Genomic DNA, 9391 nt, shown 5'->3' on the forward strand with positions numbered 1-9391 from the left:
GATACCCTTTTCCTCTCAGATCAAAATATGCTTAAGGGTTAATCACATTTTGAGGGGGAGATATAAGGGAAAGTACGAGATCTTCAGCAATTTGCAAATTCAAAGAAGATTCTCAAGAAGTCCGTTGAAGTTTCAAGAATTCAAGAAATTCAAGATCGTCAACAACAGCTACATACATGAATCAAAGACTAGACTTGTAGTTTTAGATTTTTTGTATGTAATTTGTAAGGTTGCTAACTTTTTGCACACAATCAATGCAAATGGGGAGATTGTTAGAACCCCAGGAATTGCATAGATTATGTGCTAAGCCTGGTAAAGGTGGGATATAGACGAGGGCTATATATATATCCCACAAGGCAACCTTAGATGTGAGCCATTCACACACATAGCCAAAGATTTGTAAAGGTGTTCAAGGAAGTTGTGGAATAGAATTCTAGTTCTCTCTCTACAATCTTCCTACTTTCACACACATTCATACGATATTCATCCTAACACACCCCAACAGTTAAGAATCCACACTAACAAAATCCTAGCTAACTGTTCCTAGCTAACTGTTAATTCCTATTTACATTTATTTATCGCAATTTATTTATCGCAATTTTAATTCTCGCAATTTTATTTATCGTCATTTAATTTTTGTTATTTATTTTTATGCACTTTAAATATCGGGACACGTATATAATGTTTTGACATATCATATCGACGTTATCTATATATATTATTTGGAATAACCATAGACACTCTATATGCAGTAATGATCGAGGTCTCTATACAGGGTTGAGGTTGATTTTAAAATAATATATATACCTTGAGTTGTGATCGAGTCTGAGACATGTATATAACGGGTCACAACACGTATTCATTAATTCGAATATTATATATTAAACTATATATGAATTGTTGAACTATTAATTGAGGACTACTAACTGAGGACTAATAACATTGGAAAATTAAAATGAATTAAAATATTGATTATAACATATGAAACTAAACCTTTCTTCAAGTTTGCCACTTGATTTCATTTATATCTTAACGATTACAATCTGCGTTCAAACCTTTCATGATTCTTGAAAATACCTCAATCAAGAGGATGAACCAACCGCACTTCATCTACGGAATAAAAGATTGATGCATATAGATAGCACCTGAAAACACTCGGAACCTGAGTAAACGTTTAACACGTATCTGTGCTAGCTCCTTTGGCGTTGTTATTACCGAAAATAACTTTGCAATTCCTTTTCGAAGTAGCAAATTTTGTCACAGCTCCACCAAGACAATTTTGACTTTTCATCCGGAGTAACCTTATTATAACCCTCTCATATACTCATCCGCATCTTGTAACGAGAATTGCCATACCAAGTACCGGGAAATCAGCAACCAGTATTTTGAAATCTCGCAGCATGACTACATCAACAGTTATATGTATACATATAATCTTTATCTCTTAGAATTATGACCTCCCATTCTGAAATTCTAAAAAGCACTCAGTCTGCGAATCAATACTCAGAATTTTGAAAAGTTGAATGAAGCAACAAAAACTGTAAACGATCTTAACCGTCAAAAGTTAATGATAAAGAATAGTATGTTGGCAAAGCTCAGAAATATTGGAACTAAAAAAAACGGATTGAACAAACCATGAAGGAGACTGTGGACAAATCACAAAGACTAAACCTGCCTTCAAAGAATTCAAACGATTAAGTAACTGCTGAAGTCATTAACGAATACCTTGCTCCTTACTCTAAACTCTTACGGACAAATCTTCTTCATCATCCATCGATATTAGAAATCATAAGATATCATTGTATCTTTCATTATAAATATCCTCGATAATTCTGAAGATATTTTCATAACTATTCTTATCTGAAATCATTTATCTCTTCACGATATCAGTGTTACATCAGAAAGGAAACTGTTTTAGCTTCTAAATTTTGAAAATTTGAATTTAAAATATGAATGTTTTTGAAGTAGTGTTGGGGGCTGAAGCATGAGTTAGTATAATATAATGACACTTGATCAAGGTGATTATATTACAGTAAGTCATGCTGAGTTTCTAATGGAACGTGATGATTCACAGACTATAACATCATCATGTGCCATGTTACACGACTCTTACGTTCTATCTAATATATAAACATATCAAGGACATAAACTCTTGTTAGTTCTATCTTTTCTCTTAAATTCTGGTGATTTAACCAATCAAAATCGTGATACTATAATCTCTCTTAGAACATTAGTCATGTTCATTCGAAACTTCCTACCTACGAATTATGGACCATTATTCGCTTGACTTAAAGTCGGGAAGAGAAAACAAAAGGATGGAACTCCATAATATAAAGGAAATGAAGAGGGTGGATTTATAGTGAAATATTTAACAGAGCAATCGAAACAAATTATTGTATTTTACCAAATAAGATTCTAATTTCCTTAATTACCAAAGAACCAAATATTATTACTAGATTTCCTTTAAATCCCTTAAATTTCAAAAATCAACCGTGACTACGTCACCGGTTAAGATGAACTTGCATTTACTCATTTCATTCTTTTGTGATAGCTTCACTCGTACTCTTAATAAAATTAAATTGTTTTATCTATAATATTCAACAATGATAAAACTATAATTATCAACTCATATTTGTTTCTTTAACTGGTAGGTACTGTGACTACCCGAAAATTTCTGACCAAATTTAAATTTAATCTTTGTACGATCTCGACACGATAACAAAGTCTGTAAAGTTGAGTCTTAAGAATTTTGAGCTAATTTCATGAATTCAATTTGACCTTTGACTATTACCGACGATTCACGAACTATTGGTTGCAAATTAATATATATATATATATATATATATATATATATATATATATATATATATATATATATATATATATATATATATATGTATGTTTGTATGTATGTATGTATGTATGTATGTATGTATGTATGTATGTATATATATGTATGTATGTATATAAATGTTGATATATATATAATAATTTGAAATAATAATAAATAAGTAAAATAAGATGCAAAATAATAAGTTTGTTAAAATGAAAATATACATATGAATAGGACTTTTATATAATTGATGATTATATATATATTGTAATATATTAAAACGTATAAATATTAAATGTATGTTATTATATATATGTAATTAGAAGACATTACATAAGTAATAAATTATAATATATAAATGTATCTTCAAGTTAAAATATATATATATATATATATATATATATATATATATATATATATATATATATATATATATATATATATATATATAAATGTCATGACAATATTATTATTACTACATTTATTAATATCAATATTAGTAATATTATTAAATATTAAATATTAAAATTCTAATAATTTTAAGGTTATGTTTATCAAAATAAAGATGTTAATATAACTAATATTATAAAAAGAATGATTAAAAATTACAATTTAGTTGTAATTTAAATGTTATTAGATATTATTGTTCTTAAAAATATCATTATTTATATTATTACTAATAATTACCATTATCCTTGTTATCAATATTATTTAATCAGCATCATTATTAATATATGTATTATTATAAAAAACTATCTATTTTTATTAAAATTGTTATTACTAATATTATCATTATTATAATTATAATTTTAGTTATTAATATAATAATTATTATTATTAGTAATATTTTTAGTATTTCTATTAGTAATTGGATTATTATTATAATTATAATTATTAATTAAATAAATTATACGTAGGATTACAAGAATCAAATTCAGTTATATAATTCAATCAACACTATATTAGATTGGTACCAGCTGATTTCAAATCACAGAGTGCATCCAAAATCTGTTGCAAGTCGCAATCCAATTTATTTTTTTGTTTTTTGTTCTTTGTCTGCTGGATATACATTCGACACCATACACACTTCATTATTAATTAATCTGTCCAATTGTAAACAATTCCATTCAATTTTCTCCACTATCAATTACAACTAGTATTAACAGTTGTTGTTGATTCAAATTAAACAGAAAAATTGAAAGAAAATTTCAAGAAAAAGGCAAGACCACCTCTGTTCTTGAGTAAAATTTCAAAAACTTGATTTTGAAACAAATTTCAAAATCCATAAGTGTTGTCTTGTTAGGAATCATTCATTCCAGCTTTCTGTAAAATATAAACTTCCAATTTTTCATATTGAATCTGAATTTTGAAGTTAAAGATTTATTTTCAAAAGTCAAACGTTTTGATTCTTGAGAAATTCGAAGTTTAGTTGATGTTTCAAAATCAATTGATGGTTCAAACAAGTTCTAGGGGTAATTTACAAACTTTTTCTTTTTATAATCACGATCTAAAACACACAAAATTTCAAAATCGCCACATGAGTTAGCTACGTTCTTCAAACAGCAGATATCGCTGTTTCTTTTTTTTTTTTATTTCACTGATAATTACAATCATCTCGAATAAAAGTTGTTTGTTTTAACTTGAAAATCCAAAAATCAATTAATCAATTCACTGATTTAATGATTTTGATTCTGGTCAATTATTAGTTTTAAAAAAGATGAAGAACACGTTTTATAAGTTTTATAGAATTAAAATCTGTTTAAATCAGAAATGTAAGCAGCAGCGGGACAGTTTATGTATGTGTCGGGTTATCAAGAGGTCATGTGTTCAAGACTGAGCGTTGGCAAATTTTTTTTAGCTTTGTCTTCAAAGGTTGTGCTTCCTTTTAATTATTATTATTATCATTATTATTATAATTATTATTATTACTAGTAATATAAGTATTGGTATTATTATTATTATTATTATTAGTGTTATTAATATGATGGTTATGATATTATGATATAAAGGATGATTAAATCATTAAATAAGTTATTTATGATATTATAAGTATTATGATTTTAGATATTATTAAGATTAATATTATTATTGTTATTAACACTGGTATTAGTATTATCATTACAAATATTATTAGTGATAACATTATTATTAAAATTATCATTAATATTAAAACTATCATTATATGTAAAATTATTATTATTATTATCATTATTATTATGGTTATTATTCAATATCATTATTATTACTTTTACTATTATTATAGTTATTATTATTATTACTAACAGTATTATTATTATTATCATTTAAGTTATTATTAAGTAATGTCATTAAGTATTATTAGTATTATTATTATGATTATTATTATGATTATTATTATGATTATTATTATTATTATTATTATTAATTAATTAATATATGTATTATCATGAACATAAATATTATGATTAATATTAGTATTAGTACCACTTTTAGTACTATTATTATTATTATTATTATTATTATTATTATTAGTAATATAAGTATTATTATAAATATTATCATTATTATTATTATTAATATAATCATTAGTATTATTATTATTAAACTTATTATCATTATTATCATTCTTACTAAAATTATTATTTCGTTATCACTACAAACTATCAATATTATCATAAATAGACACTTTTATATAAAAATACATTACGTTATACTTTTATTATTATAAAGATATTAGTTAAGCTACATCAAATAACATATAAATATATACTAAACTTTAATATACATTTTCATTAATGATAAGTAATAATTATATAAAACATATAAATTAAATATATTAAATTTATCTAAATAACATATAGTATAACAAGTATATTATTAATAACAAAATATATATATATATATATATATATATATATATATATATATATATATATATATATATATATATATATATATATATATATATAAATGCTCAAATACGATTATATGTTTCAATATATATATACAAAATGAATATATGAAACACATATATACTATTAATATAAAAAAAAGAAATAACTAATAAATTTATATATATATATATATATATATATATATATATATATATATATATATATATATATATATATATATATATATATATATATGTTCGATTACAATTATGTATATTAATAAATATACAAATGATATAGGTTCGTGAATCCGAGGCCAACCCCGCATTGTTCAATATCGTCATATGTATTTTTACTACAAAATACAGTATTGTGAGTTTTATTTGCTCCCTTTTTAAATAATTTTGCAATATATATTTTTGGGACTGAGAATACATGCGCTGCTTTTATAAATGTTTTACGAAATAGATACAAGTAATTAAAACTACATTCTATGGTTGAATTGTTATACCGGATATCGCCCTTGTCGAACTTGGTAGCCTAAGAATTGGTGTTTATTATAATTGCCACCAATTGACGCGAATTCTAAAGATAGATCTATGGGCACTAATAAGCCCCAGTCAGAGAATTTGAACAACTTTAGTACTTCGATTTATCATGTCCAATGTAAGTCCCGGAATAATGGGGATATTCTATATGCATCCTTTTAAGGTCAGTTACCAGGTGTTCACCATATGAATAAATTTTAATTTGCGAGTTACGCGTGAAAATATATGAGATCTTGTGGTATATTAAAATGATGAAAATGAATGATTACGATAAACTAGTGAACTCACCAACCTTTTGATTTGTGATGACCAGGAAATTTCCGACCAAATTTAAACTTAATTCTATTTGATTTTCGACACGATAAGAAAAGTCTGAAATGTTGAGTCTCAAAAATTTTGGAACTATATTCATGCAATCAATTACTCTTTGACTATTACTAACGTTTCACGTAAAATTGTTTAAAAATAAATGTTTGAATATATATATATATATATATATATATATATATATATATATATATATATATATATATATATATATATATATATATAAATATATGTGTATATATAATAATGAGAAATAATAAAATGCCAATTATTCAGTAGAATTGAATATGTAAAATAATATATAAAATAATTATTTCCCAAATGAATCTATATAAATATATATGATTTCGCTACATAATTATTATATGTACAATGTATATGTATTAAATGTATAAGAATTTAATACTCAATGTAAGTTATTACGTAATAGATATTATATAGTCAATAATATGTAATACCAATATATTAAATTTAATTATAGATATAGTTGATATAATAATATTATTATTACTTTCAATATTAATATCAATACTAGTGTTATTAATATTATTATGTTAAATATATATTCTATAGATATGATTTTGATACATATAAATTGTTATAGTATTATTATTACTACTCATATTATTATTATCATTAATAATATTATTATTATCGATTTTATAGTTATTATTATCATTATTAACATAGTTACTAAAAATTATCATTTCTATTTAAAATGATTATTATCAATATTTTTTTTTTACTTTTATCTTTATTCTTATTATTAGTATTATTTTGTTATTAGTATTATTAATATTATTATTATTAATTCTATTATTATTATTATTATTATTATTATTATTATTATTATTATTATTATTATTATTATTATTATTATTATTATTATTATTATTATTATTATTAGTATTTTGATTATCATTATAATTATAATTATTAAACATTAATATTAATAAAGAATTCATACAGGTAGATACATGGATCCGTTTCCCTTCACTCTCAAACTTTTATAATTTTGTTTTCTGTCTGCAAATTATTGTACGTGCTATGACTTTCTGTTAGCCATCTAATCTACCTATTCCATCTATTTTATCTTCTTATCTCTCTATGCTATATTATGAATGTATACATTCATAGAAGGAAATCCATCTACAACTTTCATCACTATCTTCTCTTTTCTCTCTCTATTTTAGTTTGAAGAACCAACACCACCAATCACCAATTAACATTCGATCACCACCCCTACTTCCACCCAATTGCTAGTGCTATACTAATTTATTCTACTTCCAATCGATGCAAACCTCACCACAAACCACCACCTTCGAACAACCTCCTTCAAGATGTGTAAGTTTCCTGTTTTGATTATCACTATCACCTTTCTCCAAACTATCTACTACCATTATTATTTGGGTTTTGTTGTTACCAAAACAAAGAAAGAAATCATAATTATTATACTCCTATACTAATTGATTAAAAACCATTTCAAAACACCTTAGTTTTCTTTTGTTTTTCTTATCAAGCATACATGTATTTCATCGCCCTACTCACCACCTTTGATCGATAATCACCACCATCTTTGAAAACACCACCTTCGGTTTTACCCTTGTAGCCAGACCGAACACCACCACCTTAGTTAACAACATCTAAACTCAATTAAAACACATGCACCCACTTGTTTTTCCTGTTCCTGCAATCCGAACACCACCACCTACTATACGTGTTAGTGCAAACTAAAACCATTAAACAGCCATGAAAACCGACCATTATTACTTCTATTAATGTTTTTGCAGCTAAACTACCCCAACCTCACTCACTATTGTTTTATTGCGGTTCATTGGTGTTGCTTCGAAGGACACTGCTGCTATGATTATCTGACTATAATAGCTTCCTGTCTCCTGTTACAATCGACCAAAATGGCCCTACAGCCCCACCTTTACAGCTGCAACGTGTTTAATTCTATTACCGATTCTTATTCATATCGCTGTTAGGAATATTTCCTGTTTCGAAACCAAAACAAGAAAAACCAACGAAAGCTATTGCTACTTTCTTTTCTTTTCTATCCAAGAAACACCAATATTGATATTGATTACGATTCACGTTGATAAGGATAATGATAATCAAAACATGACAAGTTAGTACATGAACATTTAAGAATTTTAATGTAATGGGTCGGTTAATTTTCAAAGGATACGGCCCATCCATAATATCAATACAAAATAAAAGCTAATAATGGCCGACATGTTGCCATCTCTTTAAATTGGTGGGGTGATTTTCTTTATTGGAGGGGCAAAAAATTTGACTTCTTTGAAATTAAACAAGGATGATTAAAATAGTAGTTAGGATAATTATTAAAATGTAACAATGATAACGGCGATTAAATGAAGAAGGATTGTGATTTCGTTATGATAATATGCGAGATGTATATGATACATAAATTAATAAAGGTTATGATGATAATGATGAAAGGAAATAAACGATGATGATGGATAGGTTCGTTGTGATGTTAAGCTAAGGATTAGGATGATAATGATAATTAATAATTAAGATGATAATTAAGATATTATGGTGAAGTTTATAAAAATGACGAAATATGATATGATGATGATAATCATGGTGACATGAATCATAGTGATAATGAAGTATGATAATTAAGAACCGAATTAATTGGATATCTAGTGATCGATGCAGATATGTATATGGATTGAGTTCAGTTAGTTGTGTTGTAAACTGAAAACCAGAAAAATAATGAGTTGAAAGAAATTAATTACGATTAAATCAGAAAGAAACAAGATGGAGTAATGGTTAGGAGT

This window comes from Rutidosis leptorrhynchoides, chromosome 6 (genome assembly GCF_046630445.1).
Source record: "Rutidosis leptorrhynchoides isolate AG116_Rl617_1_P2 chromosome 6, CSIRO_AGI_Rlap_v1, whole genome shotgun sequence".
In the NCBI taxonomy this organism is placed as follows: domain Eukaryota; kingdom Viridiplantae; phylum Streptophyta; class Magnoliopsida; order Asterales; family Asteraceae; genus Rutidosis; species Rutidosis leptorrhynchoides.